Source organism: Nilaparvata lugens, chromosome 4 (genome assembly GCF_014356525.2).
Source record: "Nilaparvata lugens isolate BPH chromosome 4, ASM1435652v1, whole genome shotgun sequence".
Taxonomy (NCBI): Eukaryota; Metazoa; Arthropoda; class Insecta; order Hemiptera; family Delphacidae; genus Nilaparvata; species Nilaparvata lugens.
The window spans coordinates 3,592,083-3,611,323 of record NC_052507.1 but is presented as its reverse complement, the minus strand read 5'-3'; the positions used below and the strand labels follow the sequence as shown (position 1 = coordinate 3,611,323).

At 31.6% G+C, this 19,241-nt stretch overlaps 1 long non-coding RNA gene across 1 annotated transcript; it reads right to left on the bottom strand.

Annotated features, from left to right (window-relative positions):
• Positions 1-15,100: 15,100 nt before the first annotated feature.
• On the bottom strand, positions 15,101-15,689 carry LOC120350770. The gene is made up of 2 exons (XR_005571026.1): positions 15,221-15,689; positions 15,101-15,158 (listed from the first exon to the last, which is right to left on the bottom strand). It is a non-coding gene; the product is annotated as an uncharacterized LOC120350770 (long non-coding RNA).
• Positions 15,690-19,241: the final 3,552 nt, after the last annotated feature.

Genomic DNA, 19,241 nt, shown 5'->3' with positions numbered 1-19,241 from the left:
AACCTAAGATAGACACAACCTTAGACCAGTTATAGAATAGACACGCCCCATACTGAAGTGGGTCAGTATGCCAGATTGCGCTGAGGATTACATACGCTGCCAGATTGTATTATTTATTTATTCATTCATTTTTATTTATTTGTACGTTGATACATAGGTTACAATATCATTCTCAATTTCAAATTATTGGGGAAGGAGCAAGAGGCTTAAAGCCCAAAACTGTTCCAGTTATAGAATAGACACGCCCCATTGTATATTCATACTGAAAGTCGATGAAGCCAACATCTACTGCCATATCGCCCCATAGTGACGTCAGCATTATATAATATATAAATATGTTTTTAAGTTCTTAATTATATAATTTTAGTTCTTTAATAATCTACTTCCATCTGAAATAGACACAATGTGCTATGGAAAACAATGTATAGTTTGTGTTTTATTTCTGGTTCAAAATTTTTCTTAATAACTCAATATTTTCAAGTTCTGAGAGTTTATTGAATGTAATCATTCTATTATATTAGGTTTTTAATCAAATCAAATTCAAAATTTCTAGTTCATTTATTTCTGGACTGAAAAGTGGACTCAAATCAATTCAAGTGGATAGCATAACCTATCATTTTTATTCATTCATAACTCTACCTTCATTGTATTATCATTCATCCCATCATCATCAACACCTAGGCTTGAAATACTTTTAGAAAGTCGCCTTTTGTAAAATAATAAATAAATGTAAACAAACTATACAGTAAAGTTTTTTATAAGATGCTGACGTCACGATGGGGCGATATGGCAGTAGATGTTGGCTTCATCGACTTTCAGGATGGGGCTTGTCTATTCTATTACTGGTCTAAGGACACAACTCACCTAACCTAACCTATAGTGTTTGACAATTCCCCGGTTTATTGACTGCTGTGAAGACTAAAAAACTGAAACTGTGTGAGATTTAGATTGTAAAGTTTATGTTATGAAGCAATGTTCTATAGTGAGGTCCAAGTTATAATGGCAGTGATCAAAGATAGGAGAACAACGTGGCCGATCATCTGTCTTGTCAATGCCTTCTATAGACGGTAGCTAATACAGGTTTATTGATGTAATATTAACTGTTCATTCTTGTTTAAAATAATCAATTATATCATAATTGATATTATATTTCATAATGAATTATCATAATTAAGATGAAATATTTTGTTAATTAATTATTAATTCTACATTGTAAAAAGACGATCTGGCAACAGAGCAAAGCGAGAAAGAGATAGCGCTATCCGCTTTGTTTAATGATGGAAAAGGATAGCAACACCAATGTTAATCAAACCCTGCCATTATAACGTGGACTTCACTATATAGTGAGGCTTATTAAATTTACGTTAAGCAATAGGTGCCGTGTCTATACTTGAGAGAAGTTGAATGAGGTGGTTGAGTAGGAAAAATCCTAAATTTACTCTAAATATTTTTGTGGAGCTACAAAAAGGATAGCGCTATCAGCTTTGTCGGGTAATAGACAAGGATAGCAACACCAATGTTAATCAAATACTGCCATTATAACGTGGACCTCACTATAGGTGCTGTCTTAACTTGGGAGCGGTTGAAAGAGTTGATCAAGGTAGGGAGGATATCTTTTGTATTTTATTGTCGTTACAGAAACTCAGTCCACAGTTCAAAGTGGTATCTCAGTCATGTTTTGGTCATCAATTCAAGTGGATAGCATAACCTATAATTTTTATTCATTCATAACTCTCTACCTTCATTGTATTATCATTTATCTCATCATCATCATTTAGGCTTCAAATACTTCTAGAAAGTCGCCTTTGTAAAATAATAAATAAATAAATCTTAAAAGTATCAAGGTAGGAAGGAAAGCTGTTGTATTTATTGTCGTTACAGAAGCTCAACTTATACTGTAATGTATAAGTCGCCTTTGTAAAATAATAAATAAATAAATCTGAAAAGTATCAAGGTAGGAAGGAAAACTGTTGTATTTATTGTCGTTACAGAAACGTAACTTACACGGTAAAGTGTAAATCTCACTGATGTTTTGGTCATCACATTCCAATCTCAAAAGTTTCATTGAAATGTTTGAAGATATTCGTTCAGAGCTCAAAGTCTACTGTCTGGAAGAGAAGGTCTACCAGCTTGTCGTTTCTTGAAGAAGCACGCTGACAGAATTTCAGGCAAATATGCCTAATTCTTGAAGGCAAGATGAAAAAGAAGACCCAATAAATGCGCACTTCTTCCATGCACTGTTAACATCACGTGTCAATGATTCACGTTATAGAGTCAGCACCTGATTGTCTGTCGTTGAACAAAGCAAACTGCTCTCTCCTTTTCCATCTCTGGACTGTTGCCAAATTGTTTCTAGACCACCGTTATTTAGAAATATTTAGGCCTACCAAATTATTTCAACTCAACGATGTAAATTTATTATATTGAATTCTGAAAAAATATTTTATCTTGACGAATAAAATATATATATTTGAGGTACGGTATATTAACATAAAATATAATAGCTCATTATTAACAAGAATTAACAATTGATATTATGATAACTCGAATCACAGCTATCAACTTTCAGGCGGTGTGAGAAAGGAAACTGACAACTATGCCGTCCTATCATTTACACTGACTATAGGGCGAATTTCACTATATATGAGTTCGTCAATTAAATTCTATTTGGAGATTTGAAAGTACTCAATCAGTGGGTAAAATACTTTAATTTTGAATCAGTGCTTAACGTTTTCTTTATTTGCTATTTTATTTACTACTTGACCTTTACAGTTGGCTGTTAACTTAATTTTAATTCATAGTCACGATTGGTTGATTGAAGCTAATTGAAAGAAGCAATTAAATCAAGAGCTGCATCAATTCATCTAATTAAAATTGTTCTTTCATTTGTTGAGAATCAGGAAAGGCTTGGCTCTTTACGAAATCAATGTGTCAGTCAGGTATCACAAGGTGCTGAGCTGAATCCGGTTGAATCTAGTATATCCGGGGTTAAAAATACTTTGTGCAACAGATTCCTCAAGTCAGTCAACATATATGTATCTCACTTGAATATACTAATATTTTAGTAGACCTAAAGAAAAAAGACAATCTCACCTAAAATATTCTCTTATCACCTACTATTTACAAATTATTGCCTCATTGTTTGCTATATTAATTTCTCTACTAGGAAACTTCTCTGTAAATATCCAAGATTTACAATCATTGCGAAATTTCCCTTTTTAGATTATCTTGTGTAAACATAAATTTGTACACAGACAGTTTTTTTTTTTGAGAATTTATGTGAGGTAATCTTTGAAATTTACTAGGGCTAATTATCTAGCTTTATTAATCTAAAATTCATGGATAAAGTAACAACAGCCGTAATTTTATTATGTCATACAAAGTAGACTGTAAAATTTTGCAAAGAAATTTACTATCACCTACATGTTTGATGCAGAGAAAAGTTGTAAAATATTTTTGGCTGAAATTGTTATCACTTTCATGTGATAATAAACGGCAGCCACTTGCTTGACGTGACGTAAATTTACGATTTTTTAATTAGTAGATTATCATTACTCGTAATCCCAGGCAGAATATTACTGCGGAAGTTTTTATGGATGCCGTGATTCAAGTCAAAATGTTTCAACAATAAGTCTGAGATTATAATATATGATACTGTTTATAGTGGGTGTTTCAGCTTGTGAGGTATAATACCGTGAAAATCTAGCTAGATTATCTGAGAACCTTTTTACAGACTGTCGTTTCTGAGATGTGCGAACGTAGGGGGATAATAATTAATTAGACGTTATAAAATGAGTGTTCGGTGTATGCTTACTCTAGTAAACGATACTGAGCGATAAAATATGAAAAATGGAGGTATATATCCTATACTATTAAACGAGCTACTTCTGTTTATATGTTTACATGTTTGTATTTCACCGGATCTCGAAAACGGCTCTAACGATTCTCACGAAATTCAGAACATAGTAGCTTTATAATATAAAGATTAGATTGCACTAGGCCGCATCCCTGAGAAAACTCGCTAAAGGACATTAAAAGGATAATTATTATTCATCTTTGGAAAAAACAGATGATAATAACTATTTCGTTGTCTCTTGGTGATGGAAGTGAGTGAGCGAGTTCATGTGTGTGAGACTGTGTCAAAATATTTGTAACTTTTGTAATCATTCAATCAGGTACTAAGTGCCAGTTGCAAAAAAGCCGGGTTATTTTCAATCCTGATTAATTCCAGTAGATCCATCTTTTTGAAATGGTCTTCTCTGATTTGGTTCACGTAAAGTTAATCAGGATCAAAATTCAACCGGCTTTTGTGCAACTGGGCCTTTGTGAGGGAAATTTTCGCATTCTTCTGGGAATTAATCTCAATTTAATGTGATTAGATAGAACATTTCTGTATGAATGTTATTATAATTTATTCTTTCGTAATAATTTTTTTTATGCTTTTGTACTCCAGAGAGAAGCTCGGTTCCCGATATTAAAATAACAAATTGAATAGCATAACGTGGACCTAGGAAAGGAACTGTTCATATTTAAAAAGGTGTAATATTTATGAACTGTCTGTGATTTTGTAAGTTTTTAATGTTGTTGAATTTTAACTATTGCAATACTCATGATGATCTTTAAAGCCTTCTGCAATAAAACTATCTTATCGATTGTAATAGATGACATTGGAAGTAGAATTGTTATGGTAAATATAAATAGAATAGAGCAGCATTGCGGAGCTAGGAAATGATAGCGCTATCTGCTTTGTCGAATGATAAAGAAGGATAGAAACAACAATGTTTATCAAATACTGCTATTATAACGTGGGCCTCACTATAGGAAGATGATACAACGGTAATAGACAAGGATAGCCAATGTAAACCAATGTTAATCAAATACTGCCATTATAACGTGGACCTCTCTATAGAAAAGGATTGCGCTATCTGCTTTGGCGAATGATAGACAAGGATAGCAACATCAATGTTAATCTAATACTTTCATTACTCATTTATTTATTTATTTATTCACAATCGTCACATGGTACATCAAATTTTGAGTATCACTCAAATGACTGGTGACATGTCAGAACAATAATAATGATAATAATTCCTATAACTAGTTGTGTACTAGAACATTGAAGATTGGACCCATAAGCCATGAAGTCACAAAACTCCACTTATCGCTATAATAACTCGTCAAATACTAGTAGTTCTGTGAACAGTAGACCTCACGCTCAGTAAGTTACATTGACCTGTTGTTATGTTTTCTCAAAAAATAATAGAAAATGTATCAATTTAAAATGTCTAGAAAAAATCCTAAATAAACATAGAGCTTTCTGTCCTATCGTACCGTTACGTGTCGTCCCGGAATGTGAGTGTGAGTGCTGTTATCAGGTCTGGCTGCAACTGTCTACAACGTTGATGGAAACATACTTTTTCAAGATGTTCGATGTTTTTGAACGGGTAGTATTATAGTCAACTGTATACTAACATTGATGGAAAGATACATTTTCAAGATGTTCGATGTTTTTGAACGGGTAGTATTATAGTCCACTAAACAGCTGATTTATGATGAATAATTCTATAGTCTGATTTTTAATCTAATATTGGCGTATGAAGGAGGCTCCTTTTCCCTTTTATATAATATCCTTGAAATGCAAAATTTCCAAAACCTTGTATATACGTCAACGCTCAATTAAAAAAGGAACATACCTGTCAAATTTCATGAAAATCTATCACCTCGTTTCGCCGTAAATGCGCAACATATAAACATTCAAACATTTAAACATTAAGAGAAATGCCAAACCGTCGACTTGAATCTTAGACCTCACTTCGCTCGGTCAATACATTTTTAGGAAATTTTGTTTCATCACTTGATAAAATTATTATTGAAATTGAAAGTCAGCTGCATTGTAAATAGTTTTTTCAATCAATATTTCATTGACTGTTTTTTTAAATAGTTGTACTGATTCTCTGTTTTTGATGATGTTTCTGGAAGTTTATTAAAATATCTCATCCCGAATTAAACGGTGCTTTCTCAAATGCTGTGCTGTGTTGAATGGGAAAGGTGATCAAGTTTCTATTGCGGGTATTATATTCGTGGTGGTTATCAGTACAGAGCTGGAACTTGTAATTATTAATTTTCACAAAAGTTGATAATTGAGAGGTGTAGATAGATGGAAATAGGTCCATTATATCGTGGACCTCACTTTAGAAAGAGAAAGAAGTTTCCAGATAGAATGAAACAATACTAGACATAGATAGAGAAGTTTCCAGATAGGAAGAAACAGTGCTATAGTTTGTGTAAAATAAGTTGAGACTTGGCCCTCCATTCGAAGAAATTACAGGGTTGCCAAGTGGTGTAAAATTGCAACTTTCTCAAATTTCCAATTCAACGTCAGAATTGGATGTAGAATATGATCCCCGATATTCTAGTAGTACTAAAAAAGCTTCAGGGTTGAAGGATTAAAAGGAAATTTAATGATGTTTCATTAAAGAAAATTAATGATGTTTCCAATTTTATCATAAAAGTTAAATTTCCTTCAATCCTTCAACCCTGAAGCTTTTTTAGTACTACCAGGATAACGGGGATGATATTCTACATCCAGTTCAGACGTTGAATTGGAAATTTGAGAAAGTTGCAATTTTACACGATTTGGCAACCCTGTAATTTCTTCGGATGGAGGGCCAAGTCTCAACTTATTTTACACAAACTATAGATATAGAGAAAGAAGTTTCTAGATCGGATGAAACAGTAGATTATCAGTTGCTCACTTTGCAAAATGATTGTGAACGACCAGTCAACTCCACATGTTGTTGAACGCGAATTTGCATGTTGTTTTTGGCACTTCTAGCCTCTGTTCAACTTGGCAATAACCACACAGAGCGGCGACCGACAAAAGTCTATTAAAAGTCTGCTAATAAATTGTACTCATTCAGGAATTGCATTCAAGTTGAGAGAATGGCGCATTGTTTGTTGAAGTCTGTGATTTATACAGGCAGATTTGGAATATTTTTGAAATATCAAGACATTCAATTAAACTCATCAATTTATGATCAATCAATAATTTTATTCAGTTCAACACAAGGTTCACAAAAGAAATCAGAATACACAATCAAAATATAGAAATTTCTAATAAAAATACATGATAAATCTATAACCTTCCATGATATATAGTTAGTATTTTAAAAGGGCTACTTAGATGTTCAATCATAGAAAGTTTGTTTTTCGGTTCGTGTTTAAAAATTTCTCTAACAAGTGAATATTCTCTATTTTAAAAATAGCTGACTGTTATAAATTATTATCATTCTGGTATTTGGAACATCTAAATTCAAAATATGGTTTGTATAAATATTTTTGGACTGAAAATTTTATGGAAATCTAGAAGACATAAACTCATTTGAACTTTTAATTTTGCATAAATTTGGGAGAGAAATAGTACAAGGTATTCTTAGTTTTTCTCTCCCGATCTGTGCTTCATTGTAAAAAAGAATAAGATTTCTAAAAAATGAAGAAAATAACTTTAGTTAGGTCAGTGGAGAAAGATAGGAGAAAAACGTTGCCGATCCTCTGTCTTGTCAATGCCTTTTATAGACGGTAGCTGATACAGGTTTATTGATGTAATATCAATTGTTCAAATAACCAATTATATTTTAATAAGCAAGAAATTATATTTTTCCATAATTTCAGAATGAATTTTCATAATTAAGATGAAATATTTTGTTAATTAATTAATAATTCTGCATTATTAGAAGACGATCTGGCAACAGAGCAAAGCGAGATAGTGATAGCACTATCCGCTTTGCTGAATGATAGACAAGGATAGCAATACCATTGCTAATTAAACACTGTCATTATAACGTGAACCTGACTATAGTTAGTATTTTAAAAGGGCTACTTAGATGTTCAATCATTAAAATAACTGGAAATGAAATAATGGGAACGGTGATTACAATTCGAATAATCTTTCAAGTTTTTTTAGAAAGCTGAATCTGAACTTTATAGCAAAATTTGTATCTGGATTTCATGGCAATTAAATTGATTTTAAATCGAGTTGAAAAAATAAGACGATGATTTTATTAATAATAATTTTTGAATTAGTTTGTGTTTTATTTCTGGTTCAAAATTTTTCTTAATAACTCAATATTTTCAAGTTCTAAAAGTTTATTGAATGTAATCATTCTATTATTTTCGGTTTTTAATCAAATCAAATTCAAAATTTCTAGTTTATTTATTCCTGGACTGAAAAGTGGACTCAAATCTATTAAAGTGGATAGCATAACCTATCATTTTTATTCATTCATACCTCTACCTTCATTGTATTATCATTCATCTCATCATCATCATCACCTAGGCTTAAAATGCTTCTAGAAAGTCGCCTTTGTAAAATAATAAATAAATAATAAAAATACCACAAAATTTGTTCTAAATTAATTCAAATTACAGGACCAGGTCCCCCAAACTCAGACGCATAGTCTTACTGGGGAATTCCATTCAATCAATATGTTCTTTGTACTGTTTTTGTAAAAATGTAATTCTTATTTTGTTAAAGATCAATATTATAATTATGTGCATGCATTGTTATGCCAAGTGGAAATAAACGAATTAAATTGAATTGACGTTTCATGGCAATACCTGCTACATCTTCATCTTCAGCTAGTAATTTTGAAATTAATTTTGGACAAATATAGTGGAATTGACAACATCAACGTCTTCTTCCAATTATGGAGAATTACTACAACACCTCTTACCATACAATCAAATTATATTAATTTGAAACATTGGAAATCAATGAGAAACTAACGAAAACTGACCGCTTAAGTGGTTTTCGAATCTGGATTTTACTAGATGAGATTTTACTTTTCTGCCAATGCAGCTCTCAAATCTGGCCAATCCCATGTTATGGTTGAAATAAAAATAGAAAAATCCCATTCTGTAATTCGTCCCAATTCTTACAGTTTACAACTCGACATAACAAACAAACGCAGAAACATAATCAAAAGGAGCTTTTCTCTCTCTCACTCTCTCTCGGTAGAGAGTTAGTGGGAAGGATATTTTGAATATTCTTTCCGAAGAATGGACATTGATATGTCCAAAGCTCCGCCAATTTATGTAGATGCATAACAATATTATCTTTAGTTATTACAAATTGCTTTTTTCGTATCATATACAGTTCAATAATTATTTTCTTAGTCTATATTATGTAAATTCATCTATAATTTTGCTGTATTGTAAGCTATTGTATATAAGTGTATAAGCCAGTATATATTGTAATCTACATAAATAAAGTACTCAATCAATCAATCTCTCTAGTCTTCTGAAAATCGTGTATTTCTTCAACATTTTGGAAACCGCAGAATGAATTTTTCCCGTATTTTGTACAAAATTGTTACTTTGTACATATTTTATCTCGTATTTAGTTTTGGATCAAAGCCTGTTGTTATATCCCAATCATATTTATGTTCTGTAAGTGCATCCACAAATAAATAGTTGAATTAAAATAAATAAATAAATATTCAAAGTAGACTATTATTTGCTTTCTGCTTTATAATTATTAAGACTACATACGGATTTATGACTAGGGTTGTTCACGTTTATTTCACATAAATCATTCACCTTATCTTATTATCTTTTAGAGTATCTCATTTTAACAATTCGTATTATCTTATCAAGGAGTAACTGTATATTATTTCTATATTATAATAAAAAACTTCTATCGTGTTATTTTTAGTTTTTCTAAATGCATGCTCTGTTTCTTATCCCATCATGAACATTTTTATTTTGTTTTTCAACATAAATTGAAAAACATAAATAGATGCCTTTATTCAATAATTAATAAAAATACAATAGAATCATACACTACAATCATTAATATCGAAACATATTATATAATGGAAGCAAAAGAAAGTTATTGTAATATCAGAAATTTAATAACATAAGACAACATTTGTTGTGTTTTTGTTGAAATAATGAACTATTTTCTTTTTCTCTGTTTGTGAAATATCGTATTACTATTGTCTATTTTGGGGGTTATGTGATGTATTCTGAATTATTTTGTGAACTATTTCTCGAAGAGAATAAAATTAAAATTTATGGAATAATCAGAAGAACATCAAAAAATTGAAAACTAAGTATCAATGAATTCAAGTCTCATATTAAGGAACCTTTAGTTTGTTACCTCCATTTAACCCCCTGGTTAGAGTAGGTGGATATTATAATCAATATCCATTCTACATAAAAACACCCCAGTTGGAATAGGATTACTATTGAAATCAATAACGCCCATTTATAGTGTGAAGACCCCGAGCGTTGACTGAAATTCGTGAGTGGCTACAGAATTGCCTCTATTCACAGCTTTAGTGGCTTGAAGAAGTGGTCCCAGGTGTCAAGTTGATAGTGAGAAAGAGAGTGAGAGAGTGAGATCTCACGACGTTGATAGAGAGAGACAGACACCTCACGACGTTGATAGGGAGAGACAGACACCTCACGACGTTGATAGAGAGAGACAGACACCAAACAAAGTTGACAGAGAGAGACAATCACCACATGAAGCTATAGAGAGAGAGAAAAACAATCACCACACGACGTTGATAGAGAGAGACAGTCACCCTTTGTGATTGAACCACACGTCATATCGCGTGATTTGTTGACAGTTGGAAATTCGCCTCAACAGGATATGATAGCTGTAGTAAACGTTGAAGAAGGATGGACTGATAAGACAAGTTAACTGAACCGACTTGTGAAAATCCGTCAGGATTAAGCTGAAAGCTGAAATTTTTGTGCAATTTTTTTTTCAATTCAGTTCAAAAATTAATTTATTTCGCACAACATAACATTATTTCAAAAATTGTACCAGCTAAAAATAAAAAATAAAAAATACCCACATCAAAGAATGTGAGTGTTTTTTACACTTTAAAGTTTCATGAAATGCGATAGAAATCCTATTATATTAAGAGAGCAATTCCTGTATATCTGTTTATATATATTTTTTTTATATCTGGTTATTTATGTTCAACGGATCTCGAAAACGGTTCTAACGATTTTCACGAAATTTGGAATATAGTAGGTTTATGATATCAAAATTCGATTGCACTAGGTCTCATCCCTGGGAAACTCGCTGAAGGACATGAAAAGGATAATTCATCCTTGGAAAAACAGATGATGATTTTGTCGTCTGTCGATAACAGAAGATGCGTGTGCCTGTGTGGGAGATCAGCTGTGTAATCAATTAGCGTACCGTATCTCGCGAGAAATCTAGAAATTTTAATTGACTCGATCAAAATACAGTAATCTGGTTTGTTGACATGAGATGGTATATCATAATATTCAAAGTTAATCATTATTTTACAGTTCTAAGTGATTAGTGAGTGTTATTTTGTTATTCAATTTGGTATGTAAACAATCCAATCTAAATTAGAACTTTTATGTTTTCAAATATTTGGACTGAAAATTTCACCTGAATTCAAGTGTATGGAACATAATCTACTTTTTGGAATATTTTGTATAAATCAAAATTCGGGGAAGAAACAGTTTTGGGCTGTGCCTGTTAGTCCTTCCCCAATAATTTTAAAGAATTATATACTGTTTATCAATAAATAAATAACGAGCAAAGCTCGGTGCCCCGATATTAATAATAGTGAAAACAAGATGGATAATCAACAAGGAAAAAATACCAATGAAAATCCATACAATTCAATAAAAACATACTTAAAAAATATACAAACCAAATAGTCATACATTGAATTTAATTATTTCAAATATCTTTACTTATTATAAAAGTAATGATATCCAGCAGTTGTTTAACTGCAATTTCTGTAAAATCATCCTTGTAAACTTGGTCTATCTATAGAAGCACATAAATAATCAATTATTCAAAGTGGTTTCAATTAGTCAAGTCTCCCAATTAACATTCTTCACTGGCACTAAAGATTGATGGTTATTCACACACACGGTAGGGGCGGTTCATGTGTACTCACAACTGACTGTGGGAACCACAAATCAATGAATCTTGAACTTGATTCTATTTCCAAATGCTAAGCTTGCAAATCTTATCGGAATCTGAGCTTTAAAGTAAGTAATTTGCGTGTTTTTCCCAAATTCTAAGCCGGCAAAATCGTATGCGAATCTGTGTTCTTGAAGTAATTTCAGTGATAAAGTACAGAATACGGTGGGTGTGAACAATATTCTTTCTTTTCTCTTTTCTGTATAGGGCTACTTGTAATATAAATAGAAATACTAATCTCAGTACCCTTTTTGAATTATTTTGAGTGATTTTGAAATCACTTGAGAATGGCTTGAATGTCCGAAACATGTTTAATAAAGTAGTTCAAAAAGGGTACCGAGATTTGTATTTGTATTTATAATAGTGTTTCTATTTTATTCCCACCTACATAGTAAGTCAATACAGAGGTACAGAGCTCTGATTACAGAATACAGCATTCATAATATTTTCATAATCTATTATATTATTATAAGGGAAAGAATTGGTTTATACACTTACGGGATAGGAAATTCACGAATGACACATCATCACGTCTCAACTACTGGACTGATAACTTGCATTTTTACATATAGATTCTTATTTTACCGAGGATGATTATAGGCCTATTTTAAATATTCTTAAAGTTTTTAGTTTATCAAGTTTTTAATTAGTGCTCTCCAGAGCACGGGTTACCAGCTAGTTATTAATAATGTAATTATTGTAATTATAATAATGTAATTTTGTAATTAATTCTGCATTCTTGTGATGCAATATTCAGCTCATATTCAGTTGATGTAAACTCATATTGAGTTGAAGTTCCTTGTTTATTCATAATTGCCAAGTCGTGATGGAATTCAAGTAGAAATATTATTATTGTGTTTAGCCTATTGCGCATGCGCTCTGGTTGGAATGTGTTTTGCTATCGATCTGCTCTGTTAGAGGAATAAATGTCAGCACATTACTTTTCGATCGATTGAATTACTGCTACTTGGTGAAATAAAAATGAAATGAAATTAATTACTTAATTTATGCAGCTTACTTTATATCAGAGATGAAATATTACTTTCCTCTATGAAGTATTATTTCCTCCATTTTATTCTAGCAGGTAACCCGTGCTCCGCCAGGGTATAATTTATTATTATTTATTTAAAATGCAAATCAGACTATAGAATTATTCATAATCAATCAGCTGACAAGTGGATTATTCATTGCATACACAGATGTCTGGGAAAGCCATGTCTATTTCTATAAGGTCTACGGTTTCAATATTTTGTTTTGCAGTCATTGTTTTATTATGCGTGCCCATCAGTATCAATATTCTCACATTTGAAAAAAAAACAAATTTAAAAGGTGATTAGAAATAATTAAATGAACTAAATAATACTGAAGAAATTATAATATGTTGATTGGAAAAATTAATTTTCAATTATATTTGAGAAAATATTTTCATTAGATGGAAAGATTAACACGGTTCTGGATGAAATTATCATATGGAATACAAATTCAAACGTGAACTGAGTTTGTGAACATTGCAAAAAGGTGATATCAGATACTACTTTACATAGGCCTACTTGTGGATGAGAAAACTGCGTGAGGTCCACTGTACACAGAACTACTAGTTATAATGAAGAAAAGAATTGGATTATACGTGTACGGGATAGGAAATTCACGAATGACGCATCATCACGTCTGAACTACTCAACTGATTAATTTGAAATTTCGCATTTAGATTCTCAATTTACTGAGGATGGTTAGTGGCCTATTTTATATTCTTCAAGATTTTAGTTGGTCAAGTTTTCATTTTATCAAGTTTTCAATTAGACCATTGTGGAGCAGGGGTTACCTACTAGTTATTAATAGATCTTCCAATAATTTAATTAAAAATATAAATCAGAGTACCCTTTTTAAATTATTAAGTCACCAAATAATTAAAATATTGAATGAAAAAGATTAAGAAATTATCAAAAAGGAAGAAAAACAAGACTAAATTCTTAGTATTTTTAAGTTTTTTATTCATTATGAATAATTACCACAATATCAACTTCTCAACTACACAAAAAGGGAAAAATAATTACAAATTAAATAAATCAAATAATTTTTTGTGACGGAATAATTTTAAAGGTTATTCAGATTTATATATTTATTTATATTAAAAAGTAGACCTAGAGAAAAAAGATAATCTTCCAATAATGTTATATGCCATAGTAGGCGGTTACATAAAACTGTTTAGATCATATTATTATATTATCAGAGACAAATAATAAGTTAGTAACTTTAAACATTATCTTCACTCTATGATATTATTTAGATTGTTGCGCAGTACTATTATATAGTAAAGTTTTTCGGAAAGCAATACCATATTTTTCGGAAAGCAATACTTTCCTTACCTATGGTAATAGGACAAGGAAAGTAAAAATGATACAAAGATAGAAGGCTAAATAAATAAATTGTTAGCCTACTATCTCTGTAGCATTTTGTTATTTTTGTAATTAATTCTGCATTCTGGTGATGCAATATTGAACTCATATTCAGTTGATGTAAGCTCATATTGAGTTGAAGTTCCTTGTTTATTCAGGATTGCCAAGTCGTGATGGAATTCAAGTAGAAATATTATTATTGTGTTTAGCCTATTGCGCATGCGCTTTATCGATCTGGTTGGAATGTGTTTTGTTATCGATCTGCTCTGTTAGAGGAATAAATGTCAGCACATTACTTTTCAATCGATTGAATTACTGCTACTTGGTGAAATAAAAATGAAATGAAATTAATTACTTAATTTATGCAGCTTACTTTTTATCAGAGATGAAATATTACTTTCTTCAATGAAGTATTATTTCCTCTATTTTATACTTCTCGGGTGAATCCATTGAAGAGATTGAAGCAGCATCCGCTGTTGGCTTGTATTCCATTAATAAATTTCTAAATAATAGGAATCTTCTTTTAAACGCCAGCAAGTCTATTGTAGTTCCTTTTTCTACAAGGCAAAGAATTAATCATTGGTCCCCAAATGTTGAAATAAATGGCGAAACCTTAGAACTAGTGGATGGCACAAAATTCTTAGGCCTTGATATTGATAGCAGCTTATCATGGGATAAACATGTTTCTCAGGTTGTAAAAAAGATATCCCCCGGCCTTTTTGCTTTGCGGCAATTGACAGATATCTGCAGTATACAGACAATGAAATCCCTGTACCACTCTTTAATACATTCTCATCTGGCATACGGACTTGCTATCTATGGAAGTACAACCAAGAGTAACCTTGATAAGATACTATTACAACAAAAAAGAGCTCTCAGAATAATAATGAAGTTAAAAAGATTAGACTCAGTAAAACTCGTTTTTCCACAGTTTGGAATCTTAACAATCTATGGGCAATATATTTTTGACGTAGTCATGTACTTTAAAAAATGCTCGTCAACAGGATCAAGAAACGAAACACATGGCTACAACACCAGATTTGGAAGGATCGAGGAGAGGCATAGATTGGATTTCTTTAAGAAAAAACACTTTTTATGGGGAAAAAATTTTTCAATATACTTCCTAGAGAGTTGAAAGAAATAGAGGAGGTTGAATACCTACAAAAAAAATTAAAGGAATATTTGGTGGGACTATCTCTATACTCTTTGCAGGAGTATGTCAATTTGACTGTAAGATTTTAGAATCTTGTTTTTTATCAGAATTTTTGACTTCTGTATGTGTAAAGGATGATTTTGTGACGATATTAATAATTCTTTCTGTAATTTGACACTGTTCAGATGTATTTTGTGCATTTTGATGAATAAAGAAATTTTCAATTCAATTCAATTCAATACTAGTAGGTAACCCGTGCTTCGCAAGGGTATGATTAAAAATTGAATACCAGTAGCTCTGTGAACAGTAGACCTCACGCAGTATTCTCATCCACAAGTACCTGATTGAAACTATAGACCTTATGGAAATACAGCAATAATAGACTGGCTTCTCCACACATCTGTGTAATCACTTGTCAACTGATTTATGATGAATAATTATTCTATAGTCTGATTTTACTCTAATATTGGCGTATGAAGGAGGCTCCTTTTTCCTTTTATATTATCCTTGAAATGCAAAATTTCCAAAAACCTTGTATATACGTCGACGCGCAATTAAAAAAGGAACATACCTGTCAAATTTCATGAAAATCTATTACCGCGTTTCGCCGTAAATGCGCAACATATAAACATTTAAACATTAAGAGAAATGCCAAACCGTCGACTTTAATCTTAGACCTCACTTCGCTCGGTCAAAAAACACAAATATGTTATCAAATTCTACACAGTTTTTATGGTCGTGTACCGAATAAAACTGTGTAGAATTTGACAACATATTTGTGTTTTTATTAAATTATGGAACGGTTCTACAATATTGACAATGACTCAGTCGAATTTTTATAATTAAAAACTTGACAAACTGAAAACTTGGCATACTGAAATCTTTGAGAATTTATAATAAGTTAGGCATTTTACCATCCTCGGTAAATTAGGAATCTATATATGCAAAATTTCAAGTTAATCAGTTGAGTAGTTGAGACGTGATGATGCGTCATTCGTGAATTTCGTATCCCGTACGTGTAAGCCAATTCTTTCCTTCATTATATTAATGTCGGGGACCGAGCTTCGCTCTGGAGTACAAAAGCATTAAAAATGTATTACCAAAGAAGAAATTATAATAACATTCATACAGAAATGTTTTATCTTATCACAGTAAATTGGGATGAATTCTCAGAGGAATGCAAAACTTTCCCTCACAAAGGCCCAGTTGCACAAAAGCCGGATAAATTTTAATCCTGATCAACTTCACATGAACCAAATCAGAGAAGACCATTTTAAAAAGATGGATCTACTGGAATTAATCAGGATTGAAAATAACCCGGCTTTTTTGCAACCGGAACTAAGTACCTGATTGAATGATTACAAAAGTTCAATAGCTGAGTCATAATATTTTGACAAAGTCCCACACACATGAACTCGTTCACTCACTTCCATCACCAACAGACGACGAAATAATTATTATCATCTGTTTTTCCAATGATGAATAATAATTATCCTTTTAATGTCCTTCAGCGAGTTTTCTCAGGGATGAGACCTAGTGCAATCGAATCTTTATATTATAAACCTACTATGTTCTGAATTTCGTGAGAATCATTAGAGCCGTTTTCTATGTTCTGAATTATGTAATTAGTTATAAAATACTATGTTCTGAATTTCGTGAGAATCATTAGAGCCGTTTTCGAGATCCGGTGAAATACAAACATATAAACATCCAAACATATAAACAGAAGTTGCTCGTTTAATAGTACTATTCCGGTTGTGTTGGGTTGATATTTTTAAATCACTTGACCGATGAAGCTTGGCTTGCAGCCGACTTTCCGCCTTCAAAACTAGGCCTCACAAAAAACTGAAGACATACTGCCTCAGATTTGAGCCAGAAAATCACCACCGGAAGAAATAATTATTCTCTAGCATGTTTTTACAAACCAGCTCAAGCAAGTTTGTGTACATTCGTACGCTCTACTAAAGAGGAAATCTATCCTATACTATTAAACTATACTATACTATTAAACTAATCCTATACTATCCTATACTATTGACCGCTTCATCGGTCAAGTGATTTAAAAATATCAACCCAACACAACCGGAATTGCCCGCATATTTCCAGCAGTTTGTAAAAATAGTAACTAACTCACTGTGTTAAGCTGAGTTTACACCAAAGTTATTAACAAAATGTATAGATTCTATTAGATTGAACGGAACTTGACAAACACATATGTTCATCATGTGTATGTATGATAAGTTATGTTCAATCTAATAGAATCTATAAGGATTAAGCTATTAACATTTTGCTAATAATTTTGGTGTAAACGCAGATTAATTGCATGTGCGCTGAAGGCAGTGTTAAAATTCGTTCATTGAAACTTTAACCTGTTAATAGGTGGATTATTTCATAATAGGTAGATTCATTATTAAATCTATTATTTCATAATATATAGATTTATTTAATGAAAATTAAGTTGTTATTCATTAACTGAATTTTTGATAAGAAGTGGCATATTGCCCCAAAATATAATTTCTATAGATCATAATTTGTGAATTTTTTAGAATGAAGTATAATAGGTAGACTATTTATTTTTCAAATTCAAATTCAATTTTATTAAGCCAAAACACTTTACAACTGGCCATGTCAACAGGTATTGAAAAATACATGAAATAAATAAATAGAATAACAGAAGCTTACAAAAATATTGCACGTCACATAAATTCTAACATTCTTCTACACTTTACATACAAAAAATAACAGTAATTTTACAGTTGAACAAATTATAACACCCTATCATTTAAAAACTCTTCAACACTATAATATGCCTTGTCAACCAGAAATGCATACAAATGTCTCTTAAAATTAGGCCTACTTGACTTTGACAAATTTTTAGGCAGCTTGCTGAAAAGTTGCAAGCCATAAACAATCTGACTCTTATCTAAAAATTTTAACCTATGATGTTCAATGAATGGATTTCTACTACCACGTGTAAAATATTTATGAACATCTGAATTCTGTTTTAAGGTACCAATTCTATCTGCAGTGAAAAGTAGGACGCGATAGTTAGGCAGCTTGCTGAAAAGATGCAAGCAATAAACAATCTGACTCTTATCTAAAAATTTTAACCTATGATGTTCAATGAATGGATTTCTACTACCAAGTGTAAAATATTTATGAACATCTGAATTCTGTTTTAAGGTACCAATTCTATCTGCAGTGAAAAGTAGGACGCGATAGTTAGGCAGCTTGCTGAAAAGATGCAAGCAATAAACAATCTGACTCTTATCTAAAAATTTTAACCTATGATGTTCAATGAATGGATTTCTACTACCAAGTGTAAAATATTTATGAACATCTGAATTCTGTTTTAAGGTACCAATTCTATCTGCAGTGAAAAGTAGGACGCGATAGATATAAATTGATGGTAGAGTGAGCAGCCTAAGATCTCTAAAAGTGCTTCTGCATGGATGATTATTTTCTAAATTTTCTAAAAATCTTACTGCCCGCTTTTGCAGAACAAATAATCTCTGAATGTTTTCTATACTTGTTGCACCCCAAAGCTCAACACAATACACAAAATGAGTATTAATAAGCGAGAAGTAAACACGCTATACTACTGTTTACAAGTCTTGCAATATATCTGAATACAAAAATGCCTTTGCTCATTTTATTAGCCACCTTATCAACATGCTCGTTCCAAGATAATTTGTCATCCACTGTCAAA